The sequence below is a fragment of the Pseudorca crassidens genome, chromosome 5 (assembly GCF_039906515.1).
Source record: "Pseudorca crassidens isolate mPseCra1 chromosome 5, mPseCra1.hap1, whole genome shotgun sequence".
Classification (NCBI taxonomy): Eukaryota; Metazoa; Chordata; class Mammalia; order Artiodactyla; family Delphinidae; genus Pseudorca; species Pseudorca crassidens.
The window spans coordinates 75,131,636-75,151,017 of record NC_090300.1 but is presented as its reverse complement, the minus strand read 5'-3'; the positions used below and the strand labels follow the sequence as shown (position 1 = coordinate 75,151,017).

Sequence of the window (19,382 nt, the reverse complement as noted above, 5' to 3'; positions counted from 1 at the left end):
TTCCATGCCCTCCACCTACAACACGCTGTATCCCCAACAGAGCCACTGTCCATGTGCCAGACCAAGGGGGGCTTCTCTGAGTCTCCCTCACCTGCTGAGGCGCACAGAGGTGGGGTGGGAAGCTGACGGCCAGAGGGCCTGCAGCAGCGGAGGAGTAGCTTGGAGTAATCTCATCCAGGAGTGTCGACGTGCAGTTTCTGTTTTGACTGCAGCGAAGTGCTCATGACAAATATTTAGTGAGGCCTCCAAAAAGCCCTGTGCTCGTGCGCTCCACCCCATAAAGAGAAGGAAGAAATGTGCTTCTGTCCTAAGGGAACCGAGGGCTGCTGGGGTAGACGCGCAGACTTACCCAGCACTCTGAGAGCTTAGAGCCCCCAGCGTTCCTTCTCTGCTGGGAGACTGGAGGCTTACTGCCAGTGGCCCAGGACGCCCGGAGAAGGCAGTGGGGAGGTGGGAGGGGTGGCGGAGGCCAGCCTGAGGATACTGTAAAGCAGGTGACCTCCCCTGCCCTGTCTGCCCACCAGCTCCTCCAGGGCACAGAATCCTCAGTGGTGTCTGTTTGCTGGGCCCAAGCCTTTACCTCCAGCTAACCTGCCATGGACCTTCATGCAACAGCCTATGAATACCAGCTCTGGGCTTCTCGCTGGCCTCGGTTCTCTTAAACCAAGACCAAAATCTGGGTCCTCCTGACTGTCTATTTCTTCTGCTTTTTACACCACCTGCTGATCTGATTTTTGGCCCAGTCTCTTCTATTCTCTCCCCACCAAACCCTCCTTTCCACCACAACCCACACAGAACCAGCCCCTAGCCCCACAGCCCTCCCCACAGATACCCTGCCTCCTTCTCCTTCAGGCATTTGGCTCCCAGTAACCCAGCGAACTGGGAGGTGGGGTCCCAGAAGCCCACCTTTACACTGACTGGGTTGGCTGGCGCTTCTGCAGGTCTGGCCGGCCCCTCAGGGGATGCTCTGGCCATGGCCCCAGGGGTTCAGGATACCATCATGGCATCATTTAGTCATTGCAACTGTCTCCTACTGGTCTGGCCCTCTAGGTTCCATCAGCAATAAAAAAGGGTTGATGACTAGGACTGTTTAGCCTGGAGAAGGATGATGGCAGTGATCAGATAGCTGAAGGGCTTCTGTGTTAGTTGAGCGGTTGAACTCGTTCTCCAGGATCCCAGTGAGTAGGGGGAACTAGGGCTGAGGCTGGAGGCATCAGAAGGCCGAGTCGGCCTCACAGTAGGAAAACCTCCTAGTAGAGCTTCCAGAAATGGAACAGGCTGCCTCATACCTCAGCCTGACAGGCTCTGTGGATAATCAGCTGCTGGAGAGATTGGAGGGGGTTTTTTGTTTTTGTTTTTTTTGCAGTACGCGGGCCTCTCACTGTTGTGGCCTCTCCCGTTGCGGAGCACAGGGTCCGGACGCGCAGGGTCAGCGGCCATGGCTTACGGGCCCAGCCGCTCCGCGGCATGTGGGATCCTCCCGGACCGGGGCACAAACACGTGTCCCCTGCATCGGCAAGCGGACTCTCAATCACTGCGCCACCAGGGAAGCCCAAGTTTGGAGGAGTTTTTTTTTTTTTTTTTGCCTGCGCCGTGTGGCATGCGGCATGTGGGATGTGGGATCTTAGTTCCCTGACTGGGGATCAAACCCGTGTCTCCTGCATTGGGAGCGCGGAGTCTTATCCGCTGGACCACCCGGGACGTCCCTGGAGGAGTTTTAAGGGCCCTTCCTGCCTTGTTGCTATACAATAAAGTGCCCAAAACATAGGGGCTTAAACAACGATTTATTATTTCTTGTGATTCTCTTGGTTGGCTGAACTCAGCTGGGCAGTTCTTCTTGCCCCGAGTCACTCAGCCATCTGACAGCTGGACTGGAACTGAAGGATCTAAGGTGGCTCACTTGCGTGTCCGGAGCCTTGGTGCTGGCTGTCCTCGGGGCCTCGCCGCTCTGCGGTCTCCTATCATTTAATCATCTAGCCCGGGTTTCCTTATAGGGTGTAGGCAGTTTTGCGTGAGAATGGAAGAAGATGCAAACCTGGGCGGTGGAGTATAAACAGTGTTGCTTCTGCCACATGCTACTGACCCACACAAGGCCAGGTTCAAGGCATGGGGAAATAGACTCCACCATTTGATAGGAGGAGCTACAAAGTATTTGTGATCACATTTAATATACCGTACTTCCTGAATTGCCTCTGCTTCTGGGTCTTCTGTGTGATCCCTTAAGATTCCATTAGCCCCTGGTAAGGACCATGTGGTATATTTCTATACCTGTGAAGAAGGCCTTTATGTGGACACTGGCTGCCTACTAAATATCTATCCCCCCTCTTTTTTGCGGGGGTGCCTATTCCATCTCCATACAGTCTCATGCTGTAGGGGAAACTGACCTCTTTGTTAGTAGGGCTGGTAAGTCTAATGGATCACTGACTGGCCGCCAATAATCTCATGGCATTATCCTGCTCAGGGATTGGTCTGGAAAAGGCATGTACAGGCATACCTCAGAGATGTTGCAGCTTTGGTTCCAGATCACTGCAATAAAGTAAGTATTGCAATAAAGCAAGTTACACACATTGTTTGGTTTCCCAGTACATACAAAAGTTATGTTTATACTATACTGTGGTCTATTAAGTGTCCAAAAAAACACTGTAGTTCACACCTTAATTTAAAAATACCTTATTGCCGGCTTCCCTGGTGGCCCAGTGGTTGAGAGTCCGCCTGTCGGTGCAGGGGACACGGGTTCGTGCCCCGGTCCGGGAGGATCCCACGTGCCGCGGAGCGGCTGGGCCCGTGAGCCATGGCCGCTGTGCCTGCGCGTCCGGAGCCTGTGCTCCGCAACGGGAGAGGCCACAACAGTGAGAGGCCCGCGTACCTCAAAAAAACAGAAAAAAAAAAAAAAAAACCACCTTATTGCTAAAAAATGCTAATCATCATCTGACAACACAGGGTTGCTACAAACCTTCAATTCGTAAAAAACAAAAAAACAAAACAGTACCTGTTAAGCTCAATAAAGTGAAATATAATAAACAAGCCTTGCCTGTAATCGAGTACAGGCCAATGATACATATGAGAGGAAGTTTTCTAGGAACTTCTGAAAAAGAAGTTTCCTCATTTTTAAGGAAGAGCTACCGGAAAGGATAATTCCTTCTGTGTTGTATGTGGAGGTGAGGCCCGGGACTGCTTTCATCTTGTTATTAAACTAAGGATGAAGCCACAGTAGAAAGGAGGGCAAAGCCCAGGGAACCACCGACAAAAGGAACAGGAACCCTGGTCGCTCCAGCCTGATCCTGGGCTTGTTTCAGGTCCATGAGCCAATAACTCCTCTTTATTATTTAAGCCAGTTTCAACGAGCTTTTCTGATACTTGCAGTTAGTAGCATCATAAATGACCCAGGGCCTGAAACTGTTAGATGACCAACCTAGTCACACTGTTGGTGGGTTACAAATCAGATATTAGCGATGACCAACCTAGTCACTCTATTGGTGGGTTACAAATCAGATATTAGCTTGGTTTTTTTGCCTGCACCTTACAGCTTGTAGGATCTCAGTTCCCCGACCAGGGTTTGAACCTGGACCACAGCAGTGAAAGCCCAGAATCCTAACCACTAGGCCACCAGGGAACTCCCCAGATATTGGCTTTTAAAGAGAATAATAACTAACGTATTTTTTTGTTTTGCTTTTCTAGAGAGTGGCGAAATAGAAGATTCATTATGTCAGAATGGAATAAGAAATACCCTTGGACACATCATCTGTTCAACCACCCCATTCAACAGATAAGGAAACTGAGTCCTGGACACTTCAGTACAAACATGCCTCAGATGTCCCGATGCCCAGGTTCTCTGCTGCGTCCACAACCGTGCAGTCATTCGCACACTCTGGAGCACGGGGACCACCGTGATAGGCATACTTTAAATGTGAACTTCGGAACAGCCACCTTGGAAATTTACTTGGCAGTTTTTTTAAAGACTAAAGACCATCTACCCTATGGCTCACCAATTCCACTCCTAGATATTTACTCTGGAGGGATGAATTTACCTGACTTCTAGAGGAATGTTCATGGCAGCTTTGATTCATAATACCTACAATCCCAGAAGTCCAACAACAGGTAAATGGATAAATAACAAATTACGGTATTTGTGGTGTATCTGTTCAATAAAATACTACTCAGAGAGAAAGAAAAAAAAGAATGAACGACTGATGCATGCAACAACGTGCATGAATTTCAAAAACATACTGAGTGAAGGCAGCTAGACACAAAAGAGGATTCCATTTGTATGAAGTTCTAGAATAGCACCTTCCATCTGTGGTGACGGAAGTCAGATCAGTGGTTGATTGCTTCGTGCTATGTGTATGTGTGTGCAGGGGCATTGCCGAGGAAGGGGCATGAGGAACATTTCTGGGGGGATAGAAATGTTCTGTGTCTTTTTAAATAAAATATGTATTTATTTGGTTGTACCGGGTCTTAGTTGTGGCAGGCAGGCTCCTTAGTTGCGGTTCACCCGCTCCTTATTGCAGCACTCAGCCTTCCCAGTTGTGGCATGCGAACTCCCAGCCTCGGCATGCATGTGGGATCTAGTTCCCTGACCAGGGATCGAACCCGGGCCCCCTGCACTGGGAGCCTGGAGTCCTATTCACTGCGCCACCAGGGAAGTCCCGATGTTCTGTGTCTTGATCGGGGTCTGGGACACGTGAGCGTATGCGTTTGTCAAATCTGATCAAGCACTTAAGATCTGAGTATTTTACTAAGTGTAAATTATACCGCACAGCATTTTTTCAAAAATGAATTTCTAGCCACAGACAGGAAGGTACAACATTAACACTTGATCTGGTTGAGAAGAGGGTGTGTGAGCCGGGGACTATCAGGCTACTGGAACGAGTCTGTAGCGGTGTGCCCTGGAATCCGGAGCTTGGGAAAGTGCTGTGTGTTCCCGCTGCGCTGATGGCTGGACAACCAGCTTCCTGTGTAGCCTGCCAGCACCGAGCTGTCAGGATGGGCCCAACCACAGCTGCTGTAATAGCAGGTTGGGAGGGCCATTTCCTCCCGGCCCTGTGGCCACATCACAGGGACCAGCCATACCCCGGCCTGCTTCCACTACCACTGACTGCACTCACCAAAGAACCTTCCCTTTCCTCGCTCTCACCTACCCTTCTGGAGCCTTCCTGGACCCAGGCTGGACTTGCCATCATTCGAGCTTCACGGGTGATAAACTCGGGCTATCTGGCATTCCAGCACTGCTGCACTGGGCCACTACAGCCATGCTTTTCTTTAACTTTTTTTTTAAAACTGCCATTTGTGTTTTCCTCATATTTCCTGCCAGATTGTCAAATCAGGGTCTCTCCAGATGTCAACATCTCATATTAAATTGCAAGTCTGCATAATCTTCCAAAATAATGTTTTCTAAGAGCCAGGGAACTCCTTTTGTTCACGTTATTCATCTGTTCAAATTGTATCATGTTCTAGCACTGATTTCTCCACTGAAATATATCTTTCAAGAGGTCAAGGCTGGCTGTGACAGGCCTGATGCTGGCATCAGGCTACAGGTTGCTTGGAGAATAAGTGATCTGTTGGGATTTTTTCTTTTTGGTTCTCTTTTACTTCTCTGTTTTAAAAAAATTAATAAATCACAAGTAAACCCTTCATGGAATAAACATGGAATAAATTCAGCTTTTCCCTTATTGCGATGTTTATATTTTTAATGTAAAATGAAATCTCTAAGATGCCAGACATATGGTACCCAGACGAAGTCTACTTGTCTGAATCTCGGGCTAGAGGTGGTTTTAGAATGTTTCAGACACATGCAGTATATGTTCCCCAGCTGGGAATGCGTGCCCGGGGTGGGGAGGACCCACAGCCCCAAGCTGGCTTCCTTGTGCTTCTCCTATCATTGAAGAGACCTGCCCTGTTCCTCTGTAGGATCAGAAAATAGGGAAGCCCAGGCACACGCCTAGCCCAGTGCATAAGGGTAAGCACCTGCCTGAGAGACAGAGATGCACTTCAGGTCCCAGGGCTGCCGCTCGCTCACAGGGAGGTCGATTCCTCCTCTTATGGCTTCCACCAGTTTGGGCCTTGGAATGGATCCATTAGTTTCAACCTCAATGTCTTTTGTGGGCCAGCTGAGGAGGATAGGGTGTTGGTGGGGGAAATGGAAGAAACGTCCTACGGAGTGAGCTCCTGACCACTTCCTGCTTCTGCTGTGATCAGAGCCAGGTCGCTTTGCTCTGTTTTATATCTTAGGCTTCCATGTAAACCCAGGCAAAACAACAATAACAACAACAAGACAACCTCCTTTGGGGCCATGTCTAGCCCTAAGGCTGATATGGGAAGATTCATTGTTCCTTCTTGGAGCTGAGCCATGGGCCATAACCTGCCTGATGGTCGGAGCCCACCACCTCCATGCAGGAGACCAGGCAGGCACGGAGGAATCGTGTGAGCTGTGCTAATTTGGCATGTACACCCTCTGGTAAGTGCCCCTTCCTTCCTCCCTCCCTCCCTTCCCTCTCTCCCTCCCTTTCTTTCTTCCTTCCCTTCCTTCCTTCCTTCCCTCTCTCCCTCCCTCCCTCCCTCCCCACCTCCTTCCCTCCTTCCTCCCTCCCTCCCTCCCTTCCGTCTCTCCCTCCCTTTCTTTCTTCCTTCCCTTCCTTCCTTCCCTTACTCCCTCTCTATCTCTCTCTTTCTTCCTTTCTCTCTCTTTCCCTCTCTCTTTCCTTCCTTCCTCCCTCCCTCCCTTCCTTCCTTCCCTTCCTTTCTTCTTTCCCTCCCTTCCCTTCTCTCTCCCAGAGCATGTCCTGGTGTTTGGCCTACACGCTCCTGACCTTTCAGTGGCATTAAATTCATTTCACACTTTGGGCTGTTTCAAAGGGAATTTGGAGGTGAAGGCACCTAGCCTCCTGCCTAGACACAATTTCAGTGTGCAGATGGAGTTGGGCCTGCCTGGGATTCTCCCACGAGTCCACCTAGGCCCATCTGTGGCTTCATCAATCTACAAGGAGCCAAGTTCAACTGCCCACTGGAGGGCTTTCAAGCCTCCATGGCTGCTGTTCCAAACTGCCTTCTGCCAGGCATGTGAAGTGCTGAATCAGCAAAAAGTTGGGTGCCTTGAGAAGAGACTGGGAGAAACGTGAACTTAAAAACACAGCACAGCCAGGCCACAAAACAAACGCTGAACAAAAGGTTAATTCCACGGATAAACAGCTCTCGGTGGCGCTTGACCTAGCAGCTGGTTCCCATTTCGTGATGCCATTCCGCCAGATGTTCCCCTCTATTAATACATTCTGCTAAAGCCAAGATGAAACGCAAAACTTGAAGGCTGTGAGCATTGCTGGCAACACGATGTGGCAACATGCAGGAACAGAGAAATCTCTGAGAGTGTCCTTTGTGGGACCACTCGTTTCCAGAAAGAGCCACCATGACTGGGGCCCCGTGTAAGCTGTTTGTGTCTCGTGAGATGGTGACTGGCCTGGGATGTCTTTTAATAGAAATGTGAGAAGAGGGAGGGTCACCTGATTTTTCATCCCTTATGTGTATTGACATAATTTAAGAGACGGATTTGAAGATCATTCTCTGAGTTTCCTCGATCTGGGGATTCCAGACTCCGTCTCCCATAGTGCTTTCCTTTGGGCACAAAGCACCCCCATCCGTCACTCAGTCATTCATCCTGTGAACACGCATCCGAATGTCCCTTAGGTTAGGCATTGATTGTATCCTGTTTTAGTTAGTGACATGGCCCCCTGTGCTGCCTTAGGGCAAGACCAAGAAGGATTCATCTCTGTAGATTCTGTAAGTTATTAAATATATGTTTCTGTGATGAGTCATAGCCAGAGCTCTCCGTTTTCGTTTCCTGGCTCTCCATCCCAGAGACACAAGCTCCTGTCTGGTCCTATTTCAACACGGGACGGTAAGGATGTGGGCCTGGGCGCTCTGCACTCTGCATGCAGAAAGAACAAAGCCGCTGCTCTAGAGGTGTTCTCCATCATACTGAAGACTGTGTCCAATCTCATTGTCAGAAGCAGCAGGTAGCTGTGAAAGGCGGCCCAGGCCCCCATTGTGACCGCCTTGGCTGCAGGTGAAAGGTCACTTCGCAGGCAAGACTCTGACCCTTAACTTTTTTGTTGCGAGTGTCACAAGGTAAATTAATCAGATTTATGGCGTTAAGCTTTGCCAATATCTTTATCCTCTCAGCTCTTTTTCTCCAGCAAAACGCTCTCTCCTGGGGGAAAAAAAAATCGTTTTCTTTTTTTTTTCCTGAGGAAGGGGGAAAAGTGCTTTTTGTTTCTCTCTCACAGTTTTCCCTAAAAAGTGAAAATGGTTGGACACATTATGGATAAAGCCCAGAAGCCAAAGCAACCCTTCCTCCCTGGAATAGCTGAATGAGGCTTCTTGGAAGTTAAAGTGAACTTTCTTGGCACTTAATCAAATGCCCCAGAACACGGGACAACGAGGAGGGCAGGTGCTGCTGGTGGCGATAGATTTCTTGATTCTGGATAGAGCCCTCGTCTTTGACCAGAGCAACTTAGGAAAAGCCCATTATGGAGACGTCACCAGGTGGACGTGGGTGTATGTTTCATCTGGACCTGGCCCAGGGCAGTCCCGGTACCAGAGCAGTATTTCCAAGGGGCAGGTAGGTCGGAAGCAAAGGAGCAGAGAGCCTCACCCGGTCCCCAAGCTGGAGGCTGGAAGCGCCTCTCAGCAGGAACAGGAGGGAGGCTGCTGATGCGGCAGGTGTTTTTTAGGCAGCCTCGCAGGAAAGCTCCAATATCCTGCTGCTAGAAATTTGTCTGCAAATTTTTTCTCATTCAGAAGTGACGGGATCCAGGAGACACTGGCTAGATATGATAACTTGATTAAGGCTTGTGCGGGTGATCCAGATGCCTGGGAACTGGCTGGAAGAGCATGTGCTCCCCTCTAATCTTTCACCAGGAGGGAACTGATGGGTGCAGCTGGTAGATTTCATCCCCCTGAGCTTGACGGGGGTCAATGTTTTAGACTCAAGAGCCCCTGAAACGCTGCAGTTGTGTTTCTGATAGAGCGCCTTTGCAGAAAAAGAAAAGTCAAGTGACAAAGGATCATTTTCCCACATGAATTAGCAACATAAAATAAGGATTGGGTCCTATTGACTCAACCAGTGTTTCCTGAGCACCTACTATGTGCTAAGCCCTGTTTTAGACCCTGGATATAGCAGTGAATGCTTCAAGGAAAGTTCCTGCTTTCATGGAACTTACAGCCTAGTTGGGAGACTGACAGTAAATAATAATGAGTTCCCCAGATGTCAGGGGGTTAAAATGCTATAAAGAACAAACAGGATCAGAGGATAAAGCAGTATGATGGGGTAGGAGGTGGCAATTTGGAAAGATAGAGTGGATAGGAACATCCTCTCTGATAAGATGACACGAGGCTAGCAGCCTGAATGAAGGGAGAGCACAGCACTTTGATAACTGGGACAAGGCCTTCCTGAAAGAGGATTTAACATGTGCAAGGCCCTGGGTGGGAGTGGGGCCTCAATGCGTTCAAGTAATATTCTTTTACAGTTATGTTTCACTTATGAATGCAAAAACAAACCCATTTAACAATGATGATAACAGTGGTAGGACTTTTGTGACGGTGTTGTTATGAGGATTAAATGAAATAATGCTTATTACACATTGCACAGTGTCTGTGCATAGTAAGAATTTAATAGGGACTTCCCTGGTGGCATAGTGGTTAAGAATCCACCTGCCAATGCAGGGGACACGGGTTCGATCCCTGGTCCAGGAAGATCCCACATGCTGCGGAGCAACTAAACCCGTGTGCCACAACTACTGAGTCTGCACTCTAGAGCCCTCGAGCCACAACTACTGAGCCATGTGCTGCAACTGCTGAAGACCATGAACCTAGGGCCCGTGCTCTGCAACAAGAGAAGCCACCGCAACGGGAAGCCTGCACATCGCAATGAAGAGTAGCCCCCCGCTCTCCACAACTAGAGAAAGCCTGAGAGCAGCAACGAAGACCCAATGCAGCCCAAAATAAATAAAATTAAAAAAAAAAAGAATAAGAAAAATAAAAGTTAAAAAAAAGAATTTAATAAATGTTAACTGCTTTGATAATTATAATTATTTTTTACTAAGTATTTGACAGTCCTAATAATCCTATAAGGTAGGTGGGCAAGGACTATTAGCACCATCTTGTAAATGAAGGATCTGAAGTCCATAGAAGGGAAATGATTGGCCCAAGGTCCTATTGTAGGTTAGTGGCAGATGGAAGCAGCCTTGGTCCCTAAGGCTGATGCAGAGACTCATCCAGGAGAGCTGTTGACCTGCATTGGACTTTACCTGAACAGGAAATAAAATTTTGTTGTATTAAGCCACTGAGATTTGGGTGTTATTTGTTACAGCAGCTAACATTACTTAACCTGACTAATGCAGTGGACTGTGAGGCGGGCAGGGAGACCAGGACTGTGCCCCTCAAATAACAGAGCTCTTGACTTTTGGAGGAGAAACTGTATTACCGCCGGAGAAGATAATAAGAAACTATGAAGTCTTGCTTCTTGAGGTTCATTTAGACTTGGTTCTTCACAGGTTATTTTGATTTTTCATCATTGGACATGAATCTTCTTAAGCTACATCATTTATAATAGAGGACCTTACATGCTGCTGAATGTTATTGTTTTGAAAACAGAAGGATACTATTTGAGGGTGGGTGGGGACAGGGAGTAACTGGAAAGATGAAGTGAAGAATGAGTAAATACAATATCATCATATATGGTGTCCTTGACCCTCCATCTTGCCTCCAGAACTTTCACTTGTCCTTGGGGTCTCTCCCCAATCCCAGCCCCTGCACCTCAGTTACACTGGACCCCAAACATGCCTGTAGTTTTCCAGTACCAGTTTGCTCCTACCAATGCCTCTGCCCAAGGCATGCCCATCTACTTCTCTAGCAAAACCCTCTGTATCCTTCAAAGCCCTGTCTGAACATCACCTCCTCCAGGAAGCCTTCTCTGTTCCCTAGTCATAATCCAGCATGTCTTGCCCTGCACTGTCACAGAAGATCCCTGTTGACTAGTGGCCACGTTTTGCCTTTTGCTCTGCTTGTGTATGTACATCCAGCTCCTGCGTGTGACGGCATGCTTTCCAAGCCCAGGCCTTGGACCTCATTGCTCCCCAAAGAGGCCAGAGGCAGGATTCCATTTGGAAAGAGGTGAAATAAAACAATATTTCCTATTTTTTATAAAAAAGGTAATTTTAAGTGGCAGGGCAAGCAGTCTGAGAAAACTCTCTTTGGGACTTGTTAGTATTACCTCTTACAAACATTTGCCCCCTCGTATACACACATTTCCCACCGGGCCCCTCAATTCTATTGGCAGATGGAGCGCGATGGTGTATTTTGCTGTTGCCGTTATGTTGATGTTCAAACTCCTCTTCTCCCCTCACCCCCATCAATTATTGAATGCTTTTAAAAAAAAAACTACCCCAGCAGATGTGTGTGAGCTGTTTGATCTTGAGACTGAATAGGAATGAAAGTATCTGAGACTCAGATTATGGTGCAGAAGAGAAAAAAAAATCTTAACAGGAGCTCTGTGAAGGAGAAAGTCTAGCTTTGATCTTACTATTGAATTTTGCTAGTGGGGTATGTGTTTATATCTATTTCTATTTATCTTTTTAGCTCCAAAGTTCTGTGCTGCTGTGTCCATCTTCTGTAACACTACAGAAGGGAGTTTTGTCTGGTTCTGTGCAAGGTGATTTAAGTCATTTAAGGTAAGAATTTAATTTCTCCGAGAAATAAGGGGAGGACTATAGCTTAATTTATGGATATCTTTTCCTTTAAAGGATTCTAAAATAATTGGGGCCACTTTATCTCAAACCAAATGGAAAAGAGGCCTATTAAAAAGTAAAGAGGCCGTGCTTCCAGACGACGAGGTCTGACTTTTTCGTTTAATTCCTAATTTGCACATCTTCCTCACTAAAGAAAGCCCAGACCTTAGAAAGTAGTCTGACCTTTGTAATGTACAAGGAGGGAATTGAAGTACATTTGTTTATAATTAAATTCTATTTTGAAGAAGTTTCCCATGAACGGGGCCTCTTCTTTTTAAAAATTTGATAATTTTAAAAGTTAAGAAACGAAATAATGCTATTTGCAGCAACATGGATGGACATAGAGACTGTCATACTGAATGAAGTAAGTCAGACAGAGAAAGAAATACCATATGATATCACTTATACGTGGAATCTGAAAAAGGGATACAAATGAACTTACTAACAAAACAGAAATAGAGTTACAGAAGTAGAAAACAAACTTATGGTTACCAGGGGGTAAGGGGGAGAGCCATAATTGGGAGATTGGGATTGACATATACGCACTACTATATATAAAATAGATAACTAATAAGGACCTACTGTACGGCACAGGGAACTCTACTCAGTACTCTGTAAAGGCCTATATGGGAAAAGAATCTAAAAAAGAGTGGATATATGTACATGTATAACTGAGTCACTGCTGTACACCTGAAACTAACACAACATTGTAAATCAGCTATACTCCAATAAAAATTTTAAACATTTAAACAAAATAAATTTCTTAACTTGAGAAATCTTTAACTTGAAAAATTAAAAATAATTTTTTATTGAAGTATACTTGATTTACAATATTTCAGGTGTGCAGCAAAGTGATTCAGTTTTTTATATATATAAAACTGAATATATATATATATATATATATTGTTTTTCAGATTCTTTTCCATTATAGGTTATTATAAGACATTGAACATAGTTCCCTGTCCTCTACTGTAGGTTCTTGTAACTTGAGAAATTTTAAAAGGTACCTTCCCCTGATATGCTGATAATATAGTAAAATGACGCTCGAGTGGTACATCTAAGAATTTTAATTGTTCATGCAACTTGTGGAATTGTGGATTTTTAATGCATTGCAGTGTGAAATGGAGGCCGTCCAATCTCACTATTGATTTTTCCTCTCGATTTGAGGACTGCTGAAATGTTTATTATAACCTTCCTTTCCTTGCATGCATTCTTCAGTTAGTGTATTCATTCATTTAATCAATATTTATTGAACCTACTACATGCCAGACACTTTGCTTTCACACATCTAATCTGTGGCAGGCAGATTTTTTTTTTAAAAAAACAGATGTTCATCTGCATCTCAAGGCATAAACCAGCAAGAGTCCCTAAATTAGGTACGCAGTATCCTCCCAGACAGCTATTCTCAGCATTTGTTTTATTTAGCATTTTCCTATGTATTTATTCAGCACTAGCCAAGTATAAAGCACCGTGCTCAGCACCGGCGTGAACAGGAAGATGAATCATGCAGACTGTGTTTTCTAAGTGGCTTGGGGGCTGGGGAGGGACAGGCAGAAGTAGCACCAGGAAGCAAGTAGGTGTGGGAGGATGGAGTCGGGGGAACACTCAGGGAAAGGAGATCCCCGAGGCCTGCGCTGAGGCTGGAGCGCGCCAGCTTCTAAATAAGAAGTTGGAATGCCAGTGTTCTGGGAGGTGCTATTAAAATGCTGTCCATGGGGAATCCTTCGCTGGGCTGAGAGGGGAGCTCACGCCCCGAGAGAACGTTTTGCCTAGAACTAGGCTGCAAGACTGTGGGATGTGGTTCACAATGTTCTCGAAGATTCCAGAGACCATCAATTCCCTGTCAAATGAAGGTCCCCGCAGAGGAAAAATTGATAACGCCCCACCCCACCCCCAAAAGACTTTCCAGAGCCTTGCGTCCGTTGTTACTCTCTGTTGCACCCCATCTGGGCCCCACATCCCCTGGAATGACTTCAGAACTGCAGGGTTGGGTTCCGTTGACTTTGTGACAGGACACGGCCTCACCGAATATATAGCTGCTGTAGGTGAACTGCAGGGCCCGGGGGTCTCGTTAGTTAAATCAGCCTGGTGCAGTCATGGAGTTGGTTGGCCCTCACAGACCCCCTCCTCACTTTACTCCATGGGGTTGGTATGTAATCGACACTAAGCCATGGGCCCTGCCTTATTTTGGTTTGGAAACAGTTCACGATTTTTCGTAGAGAAGTTTTAGATTTTCCTGGTGTCTTATGCCGCTTTTGGTCAAGTATATTTTAGGCATATAATTTTTGATGGTTTCTCTTTAGACTTGGCCAGCTAAAAAATATATTAGGATGTAAAATGACCGTATATGTTTTGTATTTCTAACCATACATGTCTGTATGAAAGCTTAGGCATTAAACAAGGACGTCTAAAATGCTAACTCTGTGCCTTATGTAGCTACTGTGTAAAAAGAAAAATAACTACGGAGAAATGCGGAAGTTTTTCCTCCTATATTTATTTGTACAATACTATATATGCATTCAGTGCTATGAAAGCTTTATTTCTTTTTTTTTTTTTTTTGGTGGTATGCGGGCCTCTCACTGCTGCGGCCTCTCCCGTTGCGGAGCACAGGCTCCAGACGCGCAGGCCCAGCGACCGTGGCTCACGGGCCCAGCCGCTCGGCGGCATGTGGGATATTCCCGGACCGCGGCACAAACCCGTGTCCCCTGCATCGGCAGGCGGACTCTCAACCACTGCGCCACCAGGGAAGCCCTGAAAGCTTTATTTCTGATGGCACCTTGTAGAAACTTTTACATCTCAATTTACTAGTAAATTGAATACTAACGAAGGCTTTGCTACTGTAATATTTGGTAGAGGCTTTACAGTTAAACGCGCCTGGCTCACACGCTGGCCCTGCCACACATGATCGGCCTGACCAGGAGTGTGTCACTTGAACTCTTATTTGTGAAACAGAGGTCTCGGGGTTGTTTTGTGGATTAAATAAGATGACATTAAGTGTTTGGCATTATGCCTGTCACCTAGCTAGCAATTTTAAGTGCTAGCAATTTTTCCACTTTTTACATATATTTCTAGTGCCTTTCATTGGGTTTCAACAGCTGTGAATAACTTTTATCCTATGATAGAAGTTGATGTTTTCAACATTTCTCTTTGTTTTTTAAAATATTTTTGAAATTATTTATATTTTTATTAATATATAAATAATTAATAAAATATATAAATAAAAATGTTTATTTTTATTAATATATTTATTAATAAATATTTATATTTCATTTATTTATCTATTTATTTATTTTAATTGAGGTATAGTTGGTCAATGTTTCTTTTGAAAAGCATCAAGGTCCGTAAGTCCGTACATACTGGCAGCATTAGGGGTGGCCTCCCTCGTAAGGGTGCCTCTTTGGGGTCCTCGCTGTCACATTGCACACACCCACAGCCCAAATGCAGCTAACAGGGCCCCTCCCGTGCCCCCAGCCCCCCACCCCACCACCGTACCGTGGCCCTGAGGGAGTGATGCCCTCTCTTACTGGTTGCAGATTACAGGGGTGTGTTGGAGAGACCTGCACGCCCTGCAGAGCCCGCATCAGGAACGCCTGCTTTCGCCCTGCCGGTCTCTCACAGGCTCACAGACACCTCTGAACCTCTGCCTCCCTCCCTTTCAGAGCTCGCAGTGCATCTGCCGCTGCCAGCCTCCCAGAGCTGGGCTTCTTGAAGTCATTACCTAAGGTCATTCTCTTTGGCCTTCACAACTACACCTAAATCAAACGGCGATCTCCGCTCTGTTTTTCCGAGATTTTGAACTCCCCTAGCCTTTCTAAGAAAACTTTCACACTTCCTTTCATCTCTCTTAAGGTTTACGCATCTGGATTCCTCTTGCTCATGTCCGGTCAAAGACAGCCAGCCTGGGGAGGCAGGGCGAATCCCCTGCTTTGCCTATCAGCTCCATCCACTCATGTCTGGGGAACCATCCAGCACCCATTGCATGCAGTGTTGGAGGGGCTCTGGGACCATCAGTCAAGGAGTCCTCCTTCCATTGGCCAGGTCTTGGCATGTGTCTGTGCCTTGACCAATCAGATTCTCTTGCAAATTTGCATCTTGGATGGACAGTGCAGCTCTGGAAAGCCACTGAAGGCCTAATCCCATCAGCAGCTCCCTCCCAGACCACCCATTAGTTCCTGCTCCCTACGGCCTGCCTTGCTTCCTGGCCATTCTGAGACTGATTCTTCTGATTCTGATTCTGTAAGTGGTCCTGTATCTTCTACTAAATTCATTTTGTGTTTAAGATAGTGAGATTCCATTTCTCTTCCTCGCAACCAAAGAATTCTGATAGAAGAGTTCAGTCCGAATAGCTACACTTCTAAAGTTCAGTTTATATTATGATTATTCTTGACTGACCCACAGTGGAATCTTCTAAAATTCTTTTCTATGTTGAAACAAAGGCTTTGGCAACTGTGTTTCAGAGTGAACTTCCTGTTATCTTGAATAAAAATTGACCGTTTCTTAATCACATGGTAAAAAACATGGCTACAAGTGACGCAAGCAAGCACAAGAGAGGCTGACACATCTAAACTGTGCCTTAAAACAGTGCTTCGCAGACATTACTGTGCATAAGAATGAAAAAAAAGTCAGTGGAACAGGATGTTCCATTATCAGCACACTAAACCACAGGATTAATGAACTTTCTGGCAAAAGCAATCACATTTATTAGTATCCCCGTGGGACTGTGGCCTAGAGCAATAAACAACCATTTTAAAAAAAGAGGGATTTCCCTGGTGGTCCAGTGGTTAAGACTGCACGTTCACAATGCAGGGGGCCCAGGTTCCACCTCTGGTCAGGGAACTAGATCCCGCATGGCGCAACTTAAAAATCCTGCAGGCCACAACAAAGATCATGCGTGCCACAACTAAAAGCCAGCACAGCCAAAGAAAGAAAGAAAGAATCACCTAGATAACTTCTTAAAAACGTCAATTCTTGGGAACTACCTCCAGGGATTCTTATTCAGCAGGTCAGAGTGGGACCCTGGAATCAGAATTTCAGAAAAGCTCCTAGGTGACACTGATGCTGCTGGCCTAAGAACCACATCTGGAACAGCAAGTCCTTAAATATTATCTTTTCCCCAAGCAAGAGAGACTTTGGAACACAGGAAGCTCTCCTCTGGCTTGTTGAAATTAAAAGACAAGAGATGAGATGAGAACGGCTTTTCCATGGGAACTTTAGAGATGACTGTGCTCACTGACCTCATTAACAAGCTTTGTCCATCGAGCCCTGAGCAGGATGGGATGATGGCTGGGTTGGAGGGTGTGTCCAAAGGCAGGATGTCTTCACGAGTCCGCCTGGCACCCCCCAGAGCCTCACAGGCTGCTGGGCAGAATGTCCAAGGCTACTTCAGCGAAAAGCTGAAAAAAAAAAAAAAAGGCAAGTAATTGCATAAGATCAGAGGAGATGCAAGACTGCCCCTTGGGACTGTTCAGCAGTGACCACAACTAGAAGCTGTGACCCGGAGCTGAGCCCACTCCTCATGGGCCCTTTTTCCCACCTTCAGCACCCACCTTGCTTCTCTCTCCCATACCTAGCTCTGAACTTACCTCTCCCCAGATGCCGTCCCTGCATCATTCCAACATCTACATACTGAGCTTTGAAAAGTTTAAAATCCAGTTCTGATACCACTAACAGCCCCTCCTGCTTTGCCCCTTATTGCATTCCTGGAGATTTGCTTCTGTATCTCATTTAATTCTTGCAACAACCTTATGGGGTAAGTATTATTACCCCAGTGTATAGATGAAGAAACACAGTCTGAGGAGTCATTTACCTTAAATAAACTACTTAGGAAAAATTAGAGGCAGAATTTGAACCCTATTCTGTGAGACTCCAAAACCTATGTCCCAAACCACCCTGCCATTCAACATCAATTCTGTGTGTATGAGTGTCTTCCTGTATGTGTCTTATAGTATTTGCTCTCCCTGTCCAGTGGAAAGCTCACCTAGGCAGGACCTGGGTGCTCTTGGAGAATATTCTAGTGGTTCTCTTCCAGGCTCACATCCTATGGTGTGCTTAGAGCCACATTTCTTTCCAGAGTAATCATTCAAGAGATATTGTTTACCACTGATGTGTTCTCTGACATTTCTGAACATCGGCAGGGGGAGGCACATTACTGGAAGTGGGAAGCATTTTTTCCTACTTACCAATAAGCTGTGTTTTCCATTCATATCTGTGAGACAGATTAAAAATACAACTTCCAAGAGGAATAAAGAGCTCATTATTCATCGTCATCTATTAAAAGTCTGTTTTGTGCAGACCATGAGGCTGGATTCTAGAAGGAGCCACAGAAGACCCTGATTTGGAAGGCCGTGAACTCAGGGTGTGCTGGGATGCAGAGCCGGAGGAGGCGAGGCCTGCAAGGGAAAGCAAGCAGAACCTGGGCTGGAGGAAGGGCCCTGACGGTGGCACTGGTCCCCTGGCTGGGCTTCATGCTGGACCTAAAAGTGCGTGGCAAACACAGCTGCCCATCTGGGAGGGGTTTACTGCGGCTGGGCCTGGGTAGTAGAGGGGCTGGAAGTGGGTGGCTGCCAGTTTTGCTAATACAGGTGCTTGGTTCACTCAGCACAGGAGCCCAGGCAGTGGTTGAGAAGGCACAGGAAATAGTCCCTCATTTATTCATTCATGCATGCATGCACTCAACAAATATTTATCGAGTACAGAACTTGCACAGAGAATACAGGTATGAATGAGACAGATGGGGCCCCTGCACTCAGGGAGCCTGGAGGGGAGACAGGTGTTAAATAGTAATGGCACAGGGGTGATTTGCTTCCTGTTGTGCTCAATGCTATGACAAGGATGAACACAGTATTACAAGAGGGCTCAGGCTCTGTGGCTAGGAAGAGTGTAAGTGCCCTGAGCGAAAGGGCAGGAGTTCAAGACCAGGCTCCACGTACAATGTCCTCTGTGCCAGCAGTTCCCTCGGATCAGAGGAGACAAGTGCTTTTTGGAGGTTCAAACCCTGCCTTGCCCTTGAGAAACAGGCCATCTAATTGCAGAGACAGACCCTGTGCCCATGCTAGGAAAGAGCGTGGTGCGTTGAGTGAGTACTAGACTTAGAACCAGAAGAACTGCTGTCTTGTCCCAGCCATTCTTTGTTCCTGCAGCATGGCTTTGAGCAAACTGCCTAAGTTTTAAAAGAGTTGAACTCTTCAAGCCTCAGTTTCCTCATTTGTAAGTGGGAGAAACATTTACTGCTCTATTTGCTTTACAGGATTCATGAGTGAGAATGAGAAAGGGTTTGATAAAAGCAGGAGATCTTGATGAGCACGCACACACACACACACACACACACACACACACACACCCCTTGAGCTTAATCAGCCCAGGATGTTTAAGGCCAAGTGCAGACTTCAGTGCTCAGAAAACATTGAAAGGGTTGGATCTGGAGAGATTCCCATGAGCCGTCTTCAAAGGGATGAGTGTGGCACAGAGAAGAAGGAAGTGGCCTGATATGGACATTCCACGGGGGTGGCATGTGTGAAGGCAGGTCAACCGGAGGGAGGAGCCCTGAGGGGACGGCTAGAGGATGTTTGGCAAGAGTCAAGAGCCTCAGTGTTGGGTAGTGAGGGG

The 19,382-nt window shown here is 46.5% G+C and overlaps 2 long non-coding RNA genes across 3 annotated transcripts; one reads left to right on the top strand and one right to left on the bottom strand.

Annotated features, from left to right (window-relative positions):
• Positions 1-3,690: 3,690 nt before the first annotated feature.
• Positions 3,691-11,766, top strand: LOC137224487 (uncharacterized). The gene is made up of 3 exons (XR_010943362.1): positions 3,691-4,098; positions 6,229-6,454; positions 11,629-11,766. It is a non-coding gene; the product is annotated as an uncharacterized lncRNA (long non-coding RNA).
• On the bottom strand, positions 7,502-17,836 carry LOC137224486 (uncharacterized). 2 transcript variants are annotated; one of them, XR_010943361.1, is made up of 3 exons: positions 17,755-17,836; positions 17,012-17,170; positions 7,502-8,200 (listed from the first exon to the last, which is right to left on the bottom strand). It is a non-coding gene; the product is annotated as an uncharacterized lncRNA (long non-coding RNA). The 2 variants fall into 2 exon arrangements; XR_010943360.1 differs by lacking the exon at positions 7,502-8,200 and adding an exon at positions 10,182-10,298.
• Between the last annotated feature and the right edge of the window lie 1,546 nt (positions 17,837-19,382).